The 15504-nt window shown below is 36.9% G+C and overlaps 1 protein-coding gene and 1 pseudogene across 1 annotated transcript in view; one reads left to right on the top strand and one right to left on the bottom strand.

Moving 5' to 3' along the window:
- LOC105303060 (A-kinase anchor protein 6-like) overlaps window positions 1-15504 on the bottom strand; it is a gene marked incomplete at its 3' end in the record, with an annotated part of 427728 nt that overhangs the window by 256158 nt on the left and 156066 nt on the right. The gene's annotated exons all lie outside the window — the stretch shown is intronic.
- On the top strand, window positions 11616-11734 carry LOC111730009 (annotated as a pseudogene).

The raw sequence follows: 15504 nt of genomic DNA, 5'->3' as shown, positions 1-15504 counted from the left end.
ATGCCTGTGGCAGTTCTAGCCATCACATTCCGACACAATGTCCAGAGGAAAAACAGGACCAGCTTTTCTTGTGTCTTTTTCTTATGACTGAGGTAACCTTCCCTGGAAGATCTCGGCACACTTCCCCTCACATCTCTTCCTGCAGATTTAGATCACATGCCCCTTCCTAAACCAATAGGAAGAATGGGATTACCATAATCGCTTGTCAATGTGTGGTCCCCCAACCATCAGCAGTACCTGGGGACAAGGAACAATACAAACTACTGGAACCAGCTCCAGACTTACTGAATCAGAATCTCTAGAGTTGGGGAACAGCAATCTGTGTTTTAACAATAATTGCAGGTGATTCAAATGCACTTAAGTTTGTGAACCACTGGTTTAGAACAGAGTGGTGTGCGTGTTGGATTTGCAACCGCAATGACCAGGGCATTCATCAAAGGATGAGCTGTTGAGGCAGACCACAACCACTAAGATGATCAGGAGTTACATTCAACCAGCAGTTTTGAACACTTGCTCTATTCCAACTCTTGTTTTCTTTTTTTCTTTCTTTTACCTTTACTATACCCTTTAATATTCATAGCAACTCTGTCAGGTATTATTGTCTCCATTTTACAGATGAGGAAATTGAAGCTCAGACAAATTAAGTTAACTCATCTAATTATAAACAGCAAAGTCATGATGTGAACTGAGATCTGATTCTAAATCTAGTTTTCATTTTATTATGCCAAAGCTAAAGGACATAGGCCGCCCTAGTTCATATCTCTATATTCTCTGAAGGCTCTAAATTCCTTGATATTCACATTTAAATGAAGACTGACCAGAGAAATATCCTGAAGTCTACAGTCTGTCTTGGGTTCTAGAATTCTAAGAGATTTCCAGGATGTGAGGCCTCCCTGAGGGTTCTTACTGCTTCTTAGAGCCCAGAGTCAACCAGGCCTCAAGAGATGGCCCAGAAATACAATAGAGATTATTTTTTCCTTTCATGAATGGAAGAGAAAACCCCTATAGGCCTAAAACACAGATAAATATGAAAAACAGGTGCTCAAGTTTCTGTTACTCTAGAGATCATTGTCATTCTGAGTAATAAAAGGGTTTGTGGGTAAAATGATAGAGAGAATGGCCACAAGATGGGGCAATAGAACTGAGATTTGTATATTGAGCCTGGACCTTCAAAGGGAGTTATACTCTCTGAAAACAGGTGGACTAGAAAAAATTCTACCCACAGAGAGAGGCAACAAGGAACCTTCTCTATCTCCAGCAGAACTTTAAGGGAGGAAAAAATTCTCCCCTGATAATTTGTACCCACTGGCCTGCCCTCATGTGGGTTTGAGATATGGGTTTATACTACCTGCAAGGGCAAGTATATTCCAAGCAAAGTTATCATAAAAATTGGTTCTAAGATTGTCATGGCCCCTGAGATCCCAGCTGAAAAAAAACAGAAAGCCTCTTTGTAAAGACTATATCCTCAACTCAGGCCACACAGCGTTACCACAGATAACAGTTTGCAACCATAAATCACAAAACCTGAAAGAATATGTCACCATGGCCAAAAATTAGCAGACACGACAAATATGAACTTCACATAATAGAATTAACAAGACAGCAGGTTTTAAATTATTTTTTTTTAATTTCAGAAGGATTTCAAATTATGCAAAAAGAACAAGATACTGAAAAAGAAAAAGAAGAACTGTGCAGGAAAAAGACACACAAAAGGGAAAATTTTCAACTTCTATCATTCTCAATGAGAAATGTATGACCTCAATGAGAAATCGGCCTGGGCTGGAACTGCAGTTGTCAGAGAAAGTAGGGAAACTCACAGTTAATCATGTTGTTCCATAAAGCATTTTGTGCAGGTCAAGATGGCAGAGTAGAAAATCGTCCAAAGAATGATAAGGTTATGACAAAAGTGCTTGGAATCATCATTGGAATGTTTTCATTACTTATAATACTTTTATTTTGTACATGCAGCATGAAGATCACCATAAAAAGGGTAAGATGCAACACCCCCCAATAAAGCATTTTGTAATTTAAATATCAAAGCAGGGAATACTCAAAATGTCCTGCTCAAAATGGTATCCAGTGCCCACCCCTACCATGACATAGAGAGATTTATACCTGTCCCCTGTTGTAACATGGTAAAAACCTGGACAACAGTTAAATGACTGGTGATGGCATTTTTGAGAGTATAGAGGGATCACTTGATGAAAAACTGTGAAATCTCTTGCTCTGCAAAATCTCTTTATCATAGTTTAATATTTCAGCTTCATGTTGATATTTTACAGTGTTTCACAACAAAGGCCAACATTTCAGAAATTAACCATATTAAACTCAAACCTCTGATTATCTGAGTCTTGTCTATCAAAATTATTATAGCTTTTTGCTCTGATGCCTTAAGTGAGGAATGTTTCCTTAAAAATTTATTTCTGATAACTTGTAGGAATATAAAGGTAAAAATACAAGGTGCAGAGGTACCATCAATTTCTACCAAATAAGAATTTAATTCCAGTGTTGGAGAAATATGCCTCCATGAAGGCCTGCTGTTTAGCAATCACCATAAATTTACTTATTAATAGAGATTGCCCACGACTTCTGTTGGCTAGACCTAGCAGAAGCCTGAAACCATGGGAGAGGCCTGATTATATCACGTGGATGGCTGAAAAGCATAGGGATTGCGTCAAACCATGCTCATCAAATTTAATGTTTCTGTATTAATCCATTCCTGGCTAAGGAAAAGGCAGGTTTCTCTCTCCTTTTCCAGCATGGGTGAATCACTTGGCCAAACCTGACGCCAAAAGAAAGGAAAAGGGCGACTTGAAGCCGAGAAGCCCTTGTCTGACTCCACCTCTGTGTGAACAAACATCTGATTTAAACAGAAACTTGAGGAAGCAAAGATTCCATGTCAGGGACAAGTCCTCACACCTGCCATCTGCCAATTTTCTTCTATCACAGGTCAGAGACAGAGCTCCCCTGCACTTGGGACCACTATTTGCTGCTTGAGAAGAAAGCATGGAAGAAATCCTGGCCCTTGCATGAATGCCAAGTATCTTTCTTATTTAAGAAATAGTTATTCATCTAAATGAAAGCTATATAAAGGGCAAGAAGTTTCTATTCTCTTAGAAAGTAAGAGTTTATCCATAACACAAAGGTCTCCTTTGTTATAAACTTGGAGTTGATGTATCTACAGAGGGAGCAAACACTTGAAAGCAAAAGCAACATTGCCAAATTAACTATAGCAGTATCAGAGATTTACTTTGTGGTTGGCATAAAAAGTAGAAAGTGATGGGTGAATAGTTCCCCTGTTCAGAAGCCTATGGCTTGGAAGAGGAGACTTCGGTGCTGCCATGTCCCTAAATGACAAGTTACCAAAGCTTCTTAGCAACTAGGTGAGCTCTTACATAATCATCATCCCAGGTTAGTTTAAGTCTTCCTTGTATTATTGTACCTACCGTTGTCTTAAAACATCCAACCACAAGAGCTTGGCAGATAACTTTTTTTTTTTCCTTCCAGTAAATTAATCAAGTATTACTGAGTGCTGACGGTGTGCTTAGAACTGTGTGTTAAATTCTAAGGGGAGAAAAGATATTCAAGTCATAGACCCTCTCCTCATGAAGTATTTGGTTCATGTAAGAACACAATTGTGTTTTTGATACCTTGTCCCATTGTGTGGGTTTTCCTGCCCAGCCTGCTTTGAGGCGCTCAATGGCTCATCCAAGAACAGCTAGAACTCCTTTATTGGCACCTTGGCCCTGCCCACCACCCTTAGCTTATCCAGACAGAAATGCAGAATATTTGGAAGTCTAAGGGAGTGGTTCTCTGGGTGTGACCCTGGACCAGCAGCACCAGCACCACTGGGAAACTTAATAGAAATGCAAAATTTCAGGCTCCACCCAGGGCTACAAAATCAGAAGCTCTAGGACTGAGTCTCAGCAATTTGTATTTTAACAAGTTCTTCAGGCAATGGTGATGTATGCTCAAATTTGAGAAGCACTGGTCTAAAGGATCTACTTTTTAAAGCTCTTCTATTTGTTTTGTTTTTTGTTTTAACAAGTTATGACACTTTTGGCCACAAGTCACAGCAGACACTTATCAAACTAGCTTAAACAATGAGAACATTTATTGGCTCATGTAACTGGAACACTAGCATAAGGGCAGGTTCCATGGTTGACCTAATCTACCAACCCTGGCTTGGTTTCCCCAGAATTCTATTAATTCTGTCCTCATCTGAGAGTTAACTTCACCCTTAAGCTGCCAGTGAGATGGCAGCAGTAGTTCAATCTCACATGTGCACACAAAAGCCTCTAGTGGAAGAGAGAGAGGGTTCTCTTCCCCCAAAAGAGTGAGGGAAAACATTCCCAGAGGTCTTTAACACATCTTTCCTCTTTTATCATTGGTCCAAATTGTGATACAAAGTCATTCCTGAATTACAAGCAGGAAGGATGGGATGGACCAATCAGGCCCATTCCTGCATCTGGGGGTAGAGTCAAGCCCCCACCCCCCCACCCCGCCCCATGGGTACCTGCTCCATGTAGAGGGAGAGTGGATGCCAAAAGGAAATCAGGGTTCCATTAAAGAGGAGAAGGAAGGAATGACTGATAGGTAGACAACCCCAGCCAACTTATTTTCAAGAACATGCTCTTTGGAAGGGAAATCATCTGTTCTTGACATGTTAAAGCTAAACACTCTGAGGCTGGCAAGCCAAGACCACAAACTCCAGCCTTTAACACTGAATGGCAACTAGTCTGGAGTTAAATTTATCAAATATCATAGGCAAACTTGGGAGTTGAGTCGAAAAAGAAAACTATTTACTTTTTGTTTCTCCTCCCATCATTCTCCCTCTTCTCCCACCTCTAACAATATAGTTTGCTGTTGACTAGCAGAGGTGTTTTGGCCATTTCCTCACTGATGTGAATACACATTCTAGAAAAGCAATGACATATTTCACTCACAAATAATGTATCCTGGAGCTATTTCCATGGCTTACCAGACATTAATTAGAGCAGCAACCCTAAGCCAGGAACAGTGTTAAGCCAGGGTCATACAGTGATAAATAAGGATGGGTCCTCATCTCTAGGACCCACGGTGAAACGAAAAGACAGACACGCGAACAAATGAGCACCACGCAGAGTGCAGTGGACAATAGTAGCTGGACGCCCACACTGTACATGTACTATAGGTGCCAAAGAGATGAACTCCATCTGAAATATGAGAGATGGAGGTGATACTCCAGGAATATTTTGAAAGATAAATGGGGGAGATGTAAGTTTCTGGACAAGCCTTAAGTCACCACAGACAATGCAGCATAGACAACAAAGTATTTCATCTGTATAACGCAGTAGGAGACCTGTCCCAGGGCAGGATGCTCCACTTCAGAGTGGGGGCTCAGGAGCTGTATATCTTTTGAGATATGTTGAAAGTAACTTGCTACTAGTAATAAAGTATTAGAATATGCAAATAATTTATTGCTTAATAAATGAGAGCATGTTCAAGATTATCATTATAATCCTGTTACCATCATTTGCATTCTCGTGCTTTCAGGGGTAGAGAAGAAAAGGGGTGGGGGTATATTTGGTCTGCTGGGGATAGAACATATATATCCCTGGGTTTCCCATGATTGTATATATTGGGTATGAACAGGATCTTTTCTGAGTGTCTGGTGGGAAAAGGTGAGGACAGCGGCTCTAGGTTAATGCTGTTACTATTTAATTCCTGAAGTCAACCCATAACTTGTGGTAATCAAGGTCACTGGGAAGAAAAGGTGGCCCTGACTTGCACCAGGATCCACCCTATGATGAATGACGCTATTTAACAGACATTTAATTTTTTTATATGTATAATTTGTTTTGCCCCACACTTTTCAGAGACCAGGGTCTTTTCCCTACTTTTCCTTTAGTTTCTAAGAATGGCAAATAGAGAGTTTTTAATATACTGTAAAAATAAGTCTGTACCTACAGGTCAGGAACTACTGCTCTAACTAAATAACAGAACGCAAATTAAGAAAAGTACATATTTCAGTTGACTAGGACAGGATGCTCAACCTCATCCCGTAGAAACAGAAGACCAGAGGCCATATCATACTCTATTCCATTCTATGGTCCCAGCTTTGGACATTTATCTCTCTAGTGTTATAACACACACTTGCCAGACTCCTTCCAAATCCTAAACTGGTGAAAATTTGAAACATTGCCTCAAGCAAGCAGAGAATATATGGATGACACTCAATACATCATAAATTCTCAGTAAATTTTATTGATGATAATAGAAAATGACCTTGCAAGAAGAGAATCAGAAAAACTCCTGAAAGACTACTATCAAATGTAGGCTTTCAATTTCAACTATTGCTTAAATCTCACCTTAATGAATGTTATAGTACCAATTGTCAATTTCACACTTGAAAGAGCAGAATTCATACACCTGTATTGTATAATCATTTAACATAACTCTGTATATGAGAGTACCTGATAGTTTTTATTGATTTTAAATATGCAGTAATTGAAGCTTGGGGTGCCTTGTTGAAAGTAGATATTTTTTTACATGATTTCTTTTCTGCTCAAAAAATTATTTTTTCTTTTCCATCTAATTTTCACACCTCATATTATTTGTATTTTAATAAATTATTTCTATTTCTTTTTTAAATTACATAAAGAATTATGTGATGAAGGTTTGTAATATTTCTTTTTTTCCAGATTTATATTTCATATATCAACTTTGCTAGTGAGAGTTGAAACAAATAATTTTAAATACATGACAAATCTCAAATGTTGATAAATGTATCTATTTCTTTAGAGAAGGCATTTTATCTCTTTTTTTAATCATTATTGGTCACATCCAGAAATAATAATAGTCAAGATGACTAGAAACTGTATTTGTCATTCGATCTCTCTCTGCTACAATTTTTCTTTTTAGTTTTTAAAATTTTAACTTTAACTTTTCATTTTAATTTACAAAAGAATTGCAGAATAGTACAAGGAATACCAGTAAACTCTTTACTTAGCATCCTCAAATGTTAACGTCTTATATAATCACAGTACAATGATCAAAACCAGGAAATAAACACTGATGTAATATTAACTAATCTATAAACCTGATTCAAATCTTGCGATTTTTCTCACTAATGTTCTTTTTCCCATTTAGGGTCCAATTCAGGACCATGCACACACTTATTTGTCTTGTCTCTTTAGTCTCCTCCAACCTGGGACAGTTCTTCAGTCTTATCTTTCATGACCACGACAATTTTGAAGAGTATTGGCTCATTATTCTGTAGACTATCCCTCAACTTGGGTTTGATGTTTGCTCATTATTAAATTCGGGTTAGGCATTTTGGGCAAGAATATCACAGAAGTGATATACCTTTCTTAGTGTATCATAGCAGGAGACCTATGATATTAATATTTCTAATTACTGATGATGTTAATTTTGATCACTTGGTTAAGAGATGTCCGCTAGGTTTCTCCACTATAATGTTGCTATTTTGTGGAGAGATATTATGCAAATACTTCTGCCAACTAGTTTTAACATTCAATAATGATTCTTGCCTGTAATAATTATTATTATAATATTTGATAAGTCATAGTTTTTCTATTTCTATCATTTATTCTACATTTAATTAGAATTACACTATAAGAGCTTTCCCTTCTCAACATTTATTTATTAATTTTTTTTGTTTTACTTATTTATTGCCACAGTATTTTAAAAGATTTCACCCATTAACAGTGTGTACCTTTAAAAATAAGGGCATTTTCTACATAACCACAATGCCATCCCCACACTCAATGAACCTAACAATTCTTCAATATCAAATAATTCCAAGTTCCTTTTCCAACTTCCCTAGTTGTCCTCGGAATACCTTTCAAGGCTGATTCATTCAAATCAGGATCCAGTGAGAGGGCTTCTTATATCATTCAATTGTTAGGTTTTTTCACTTCTTCTTTTTTTTTAATCTAGAAGTGTTTTTCTTTTTTTTTTAATAATATTTTTTTATTTTTCAGTTATAGTTGGCATACAATACTATATCAGTTTCAGGTGTACAACACAGTGATTAGACATCTAAATAACTCACAAAGTGATTACCCCAATACATCTAGTGCCCCTCTGACACCGTACATAGTTATTAAAATATTATTGACTATATTCCTTATGCTACACTTTATATCTCCATGACTATTTTATAACTACCAATTTGTACTTCTTAATCCCTTCTCCCTTTTTAATCAATCCCCCATAAGCCCTCTTCCATCTGGTAATCCTCAAAATGTTTTCTGTATCTATGAGTTTGTATCTGTTTGTTTGTTCGTTTGTTTGCTTGTTTTGTTCTTTAGATTCCACATGTATGTGAAATCACATGGCATTTGTCTTTCTTTGACTTACGCCACTCAGCATAATACTTGCTAGGTCCATCGTGAAATATCTTTTTCCATCTTTTTACTTTCTGTGTGTGTCTTTGGACCTGAAGTGAGTCTCTTGTAGGAAGCCTATGTAAAGGTCTTATTTTCTTATCCACTCAGCCACCCTATCTTTTGACTGAAGCATTTAATTCTTTTTCATTTGAAACACTTGTTGATAGATATGTAGTTATTGCCATTCTTTATTCATATTTTTGATGCATAAGTTTTTCTTCTTCTTAAAGAAGTCCCTCCAACATTTCCTGTAATACAGGCTTGGTAGTGATGAACTCCTTTAGCTTTTTCTTGTCAGAGAAACTCTTTAGCTGTCCTCCGATTCTAAATGATAGCTTTGCTGGGTAGAGTAATCTTGGTTGTAGGTCCTGGGTTTTCATCACTTTGAATATTTTGTGCCAAACCTTCCTGGCCTATAAATTTTCTGTTGAGAAATCAGCTGACAGTCTTATGGAAGCTCTTTTCTTGCTTTTCTCTTGCTGCTTTTAAGATTCTCTCTTTGTTTTTAACCTTTGGCATTTTAATCATGATGTGTCTTTGTGTGGGCCTTTTTGGGTTCATCTTGTTTGGGACTCTCTGAACTTCCTAGGGAAATTTTCCATCATTTCTTCAAATAGGTTTCCAATTTCTTGCTCTCTCCCTTTTCCTTTTGGTGCCACTATTATGCAAATGTTGGTATGCTTGATATTGTTCCAGAGGCTCCTTAATATTATCTTCACTTTTTTGGATTCTTTTTTCTTGTTGCTATTCTGATTGGATGTCTTCAGCTATCCCATCCTATATATCACTGATTTGATCCTCCATTTCATCCACTCTATTAATTCCCTCTAATATACTCTTCATTTCAGTTATGGTATTCTTCATTTCTGACTAGTTCCCTTTTATGCTTTCCATCTCCATTTTTATGTTTTCTATCTCTTTGTTAAAGTTCTCACTGAGTTCATCTACTCTTTCCCTAAATTCATTGAGCATCCTTATAACCAGTGTTTAGAAATCCACATCTAGTAGATCGCTTATCTCCATTTTATTGAGTTATTTTTCTGGAGTTTTGTTCTGCTCTTTCATGTGGGACATGCTTCTTCTTTATCTCCCCAGTTTGGCTGCCTCTTTATTTCTGTTTCTATTTCTTAGGTCAGGCTTCTAAGTATCCTGGTCTTAGTAGAGTGGCTTTATGTAGTAGGTATGCTGTGGGGCCCTGTGGCACAGATTTGGGAGGAGACCAGCTGCAGGCCAAGTTCTGCCACAGTCTGTGCATCTCTGGGGCCACCTGGTAAGAGTCACCAAGCAATCCACATATGGCTGCCACCTGTCTTGGGCTTATAGGTGTTTTGAGATTCCGAGTCAGAAACTGAGGCCAGCTGCCACTGGTGCAGGGTTTGAGGCTGCTCAGCAAGAGATACAGTGCATGCTGAGGCTAGATACTGCTTCTTTAAGTTTTGTAAGCCTTTGAGATTTTTGGAAAGTTTGCAGCAGAAGCCAAGACAGCTCATTTGTATGAAGTAAACCACTGGAAGCGTCTTGGGTGGGCCCAGAAGTTGGGAGAAGCAGAGTCTCAGAGAATCACCTGGGTGGAGTGACCTGTGTTATCCAGGTTGATGGCAACTTAGCAACAGCAGCACTTGTGTCCGCAGGCTAGGAGGAGGTAGGGCTCAACAAAGGAACAATGAATACTACCAACATTTCTGTACAGGAGAAAGCCACCCCTCCAGCCATCGCCCTGAAGCCTGACAACTCAGCACCTTCCCATATGTCCTTGGCTCCCCTCGAACAGCTGCTCCAGTGGTGGAGCTCAGAATGAGTGACTCTGTCAGCAAGTAAGGCTGGGTTTTAAGAGCAGTGTGACTCTGCGTGCTGGTTGCTCTGTAGTTTCATGATAATTTTGGTGTGGTCGCAAGAGGAGGCATGCATAGCCTCTACCTTCTACACCATCTTGTAATTATTAAATTTAATACTATGAACTCTTGGATATTTATTTTATTCAATCAATTATCCATTATTATCATTAATCGTTTCATTGTTCAAATTGTTTTCAATTTGGCTAGTAGTAGCTCCTTCAAGTTGGCTCCTATATTCTCTTGACATGTCTCAATTATTTCTTCAGCACATCATTACTTTTTGACATAATAACATGCTCCAGGCTCTTCTTATACTTTCTCTGTCTCAGCCCTGGAATCATCCATTTCTCTGAGGAACTAAAGTTCCTTTTATTTGAGGAAGATATTTAGAAACCAAGATCTGAGCTAGTAGTACTCATGGCTACGGGTTTTTACTGCTAGGCCTTTTGCAGGTACAGAACTAGGAAATATATGTATGCATATTAAGTCATGCATACACAAACAACTATATCGAATTCTATATATCTTTGTTTACATATTAAAACCATTAGTTCATATTGATACTTCCAATTCCAATCTACCACAGGGATCATTCTAGCCTTCCCTCTTTCCTTATTTGTACTTCCTTTCTCTGACAGTGAGAGAGTTGGCTTTTATTCTCTACACTGCATTTACTTATTTGCTCTAGAATACACATAAAATCATTTCAAAATTGCTAATCCACACCCGTGTGAAAAAATAAGCTTTTAACCAGAGAACATTATTTTATGTGCAGTCCTTATAATATATAGTCAAACACTGTTTTCCAAAGTTGCTTAGGTTAACTCTTTCCTTCTCCATCCCATTCACTGTGGTTATGCTATTCAGGTGTAATAGCTAGTTTCAGTTGTTACTATTTGTATTCTATGTTGGATTTCCCCATATCCTAGATGGATTTTTGAGTTAGTGAAACATTAACATGGTTCTAAAATACAGCATTATGTGAAAGGCATTTAGAGAAGAGTTACTCCCTCTTTATCTCTTCTATTCTATTTCCATTCTCTCTCCGACCACATACACTTTTTTCCCTCCCACACACTCTATATAACCATCTTATTTGTTTCTGGTTTGTTTATCTTTTTTCACAAATAAATATTTTCTTAATTACCTGTGTTTCTTATATGAAAGGTACCCTGCTATTGATAGTCATTTACAATTTGCCTTTTTTACTTACTATATCAAGGAAACCATTCTATATCAGCTCGAGATTATAATTTATTTTTAAGTCTTTGGTTTATTGATAAAATGTTCTTCAGAAACATGGAGGAAATTATATGACAGGTTGTTCAAATCTAGAATAGTTAAACTAATATTTCCTAGAGGAAAATGTTTCTTAAAACATCAATTGGTCTATGGCCATGCCACCCTGAACATGCTCGATCCCTTCTGATCTCAAAAGCTAAGCAGGTTTTGGCCCGGTTAGTACTTGTATGGGAGACCACCTAGGAAGACCGGGTGCTGTAGGTGTAAAAAACAAACAAACAAACAAAAACACCAATTGCACAGATAAGCATGCCTAAAGCTGGCAGGATTCCTTCTTTTCTTGCATAAAACAGTTTCTCACTCATCTATAACAAAGCATCTCACCTAGAAAAATATTCCACATAGATATTAAATTACATTATCATTTCTGGTATGTCTCTTTTTGAGCTATATTTTAACTATGTGGTAAATTAATGAAGTATTAATGAATATTTATTGAGCACCTTCTGAATCCCAGTAACTATAGACTAAAACACTCTGCAGCTAACAAGATAAGAAGTGCAGTAAAACAGAACTAAGGAAAAGACTATAAAGCAAGGCTATATGCCAGGAAAGTGATATAAAAAGTGCCCCGGGAATTCAAATAGAGAGAGTACTCCCCAACAGAATGGTTAGGGACACCAGAAAATTTGCATTTGTTATGAATATTACTTAACCAATGGTTCTGGATTTTGATTTGTTTTTAAACTAATGAAATATTATAGGCCAGAAAAATAAGCTAAAAGCAGTGAGCACTCATTTGTGGTAGAATGTAACATAAGAGATAATTCTGAACTCCAAACTTTACTCCAACAACTCAGTGGACCCTGATTCTGATCTTGTTAATACATAATTTAATCATCAATGGAAAACAATGAAATATAACCACAAGAACCAACAGGCTGGAAAGAAAAAAAGAAACTTTAATATGCTAGAAACAGAATGAAGACTATATATGACAATTAAACTTCCACATAGTCAGCTTTTTCCATGGTCTAATGGTCATAAACGTAGATAATGCAGTGTTAACAGTCAGTTATTCTGAATTCCTCAGTTCACACCCTAGTTTTACATCTTAAAATTATATTTCTATGCCAGTATTCCTCAACGTTTTTTCATTATCAACCCCTTCAGATGCTGTTTTAGACATATTATTTTTGTAATTGCTCCTCATAAAATTTTACCACCATAGATATATTATACATGTACTATATGTATTCTTTATTAATGTAGGATTTTTTTACCCTCCAAGAATGAATTTTCACCCCCTGGTGGGGGATGACAGTGCCCCTGTTCAGAATGTAGCTCTAGATATTCTCCATAATGCCATTTTCCTTTTAAAAGTCTTCCATCTCCAAAATGAAAATGAAAAGACATGAGAAATAACCAATGAATGTCAAACTACTGAGCAACAAATAAAAAGTAGAAGGAAAAAAAATTAGCTAACCACTGAAAATAAGAAATAACATATAATGCAAGTAAAAATCAAGAATAAATGAAAATAGATTTTATGCAGTAATAAGACTCCACAGCAGTTGCAAGTGGCTACCTAGTAGAGTTAGCTATCTTTGACAGTCCTGAACCTCATGCTCGACTATTAAGAAAAACCATCTTCACTGATGATGAAACTGCAGTTGCACTTTCCAGGAGTAGTAAACATCGAATGTTATAGCTTTGAATCACATTTAGCTATGTTACTCATGGTCTTACAATCAGAGAAAAGTTCACAAATAAGTTAATTAAGTAACCTTTTTAATAAAAGGCAAAAAAAAAAAAACCTGTCAGAGATTGTAAAATGGGATCTAAAGAAAGTAATCTGAGAATAAATGACTCAGTTTTCAAAAGGAGGCAGACATGCTGGGTTTTTTAATTCTATAAAATGGTAAGATTGGAAGATTTCCCTTTAGTCATGCTGAGTATAGAAGATGCTATAGAATTCAAATGTATTGAGTCATTTCCAAATAAAGTTGAGGAACAACATTGAGTCTTTCCTTTCCTAAGCCCCAATCACCCTAGAAACAAATGCTGGGGAAGAACTGGCATGATAGGCTTCTGTGAAATTAAAATAACAGAATTGGAACAGAGGGAAACAATATACATAGAGTGCCAAGAATTTCATTAAGTTAATATATTTATTTCTCAAAACTATACTGTGAAGTGATATTTCACATCATTTTCAGAGGCAAATATGGCCTAGCAAGATGATTTAACTCCCTCAGGATGACACAGCTGCTACATAATGGAACATGGATTTCAATTCTGGTCTAACTTCAGAATGAATGTCCTTGTTCCATTATGGGTCCAGGATCTTGATATATTCACCTACTGCCCTTCTTAAATTTTTGATGCCACTGCCATGTCTTCCTATATTTTTCTCACTCGTTTTCCCTTGATGCATTAATACACAAAACCTGCATGTCGTCATATTCCCTTAATCACCTCTTTTTTACTTTCTCTTGGTTAGCGTCCTACTGGCACTGGTCTATAGAATACTTGAAGGTGCAGGTCTCTTTTAAAACTCTTCTGGAGGAGTCTGCAAAGACACCTGCCTGCTGAATGACCTATTCCTCACTTGTCAGTGCTAGCAAGTACAATAATGCTTTGTATCACATATCTTGGCAGCTTATCAATTCCTTCTTTCATGAATAAGTTCAACTTATCAATTCCTGCTTTCATGTATTGTGCCTTTGGTGTTGGATCCAAAAAGTCATCACCGTACCCAAGGTTATCTACATTTTCTCCTATATAAGAGTTTTATAGATTTGTACTTTACATTTAGGTTTATGATCCATTTTGAGTTAGTTTTTGTAAAGAGTGTAAGGTCTGTGTCTAGATTTATTTTTCGCATGTGAATGTCCAGTTGTTTCAGCACCATTTGTTGAAAAGACTGTCTTCACGCCATCGTATTATATTTGCTCCTTTGTCAAAGATCAGCTAACTACACTTGTGTGGTTCTATTTCTGGACTCTCTATTCTATTCCACTGGCTTATTTGTTTATTCTTTTACCAATACACAGTGTCTGATTACTGAAGCTTTCTAACAGTTTTTGAAGTCGAGTAGTGTCTGTCCTCAAACTTTGTTCTTCTCCTTCAGTATTGTTTTCGGTCTTTTGCCTCTCCATATAAACTTCAGAATCAGTTTGTCAATACCTGCACAATCACTGGCTGGGATTTTAATTGGGATTATGTTGAATCTACAGATCAAGTTGGAAAGGAATGGCATCTTGACAATATTAGGTCCTCCTAGCCATGAACATGAAATACCCCTCCATTAATTCTTCTTTGGTTTCTTTCATCACAGTTTTGTGATTTTCCACCTACAGATCTTACACATATTTTGCTAAATTTGCGTGTAAGTATTTCATTTGTGGGATGTTTAATGTAAATAGTATTGTGTTTCTAATTTCAAATTCCACTTGTTAATTGCTATTATATAGGAAAGTTATTGGCTTTTGCATATTAACTTTGTATCCTGCAACCTTGCTATAATCACTTATTCAATCCAAGAATCTATTTCAGATTTTCTACAGAGATAACCATGTCATCCATAAACAAAGACAGTTCTATTTCTTCCTTTCCAATCAACACATGTCTTATATCCTATTCTTTGTCTTATTGCATTAGCTAGGACTTCCAGTAGAATGCTGAAAAGGAGTGGTGGGAGGGGACATCATTGCCTTGTTTCTTAGCCGGAAAGCTTCTAGTTCATCACCATTAAGTATGTTGTGGGTGTAGGTTTTTTGCAGATGTTCTTTATCAAATTGTGGAAGTTACCATCTATTCCTAGTTTGCTGAGAGTTTTTACTGTGAATGAGTGTTGGATTTTGTCAAATATATTTTCTGCATTTACTGATATGATCATGTGATCATGTGATTTTTCTTCTTTAGCCTGTTAATGTGACGGATTACATTAATTGATCTTCTAATGTTGAACCAGCTTTGCATACCTGAGAAAAATCCCATTTGGTCATGGTGTATAATTCTTTTTATACATC

The sequence above is a fragment of the Pteropus vampyrus genome, unplaced genomic scaffold (genome assembly GCF_000151845.1).
Source record: "Pteropus vampyrus isolate Shadow unplaced genomic scaffold, Pvam_2.0 Scaffold297, whole genome shotgun sequence".
Classification (NCBI taxonomy): Eukaryota; Metazoa; Chordata; class Mammalia; order Chiroptera; family Pteropodidae; genus Pteropus; species Pteropus vampyrus.
The sequence above is the reverse complement of the archived record's forward strand: the minus strand, read 5'-3'. Positions and strand labels throughout refer to the sequence as shown.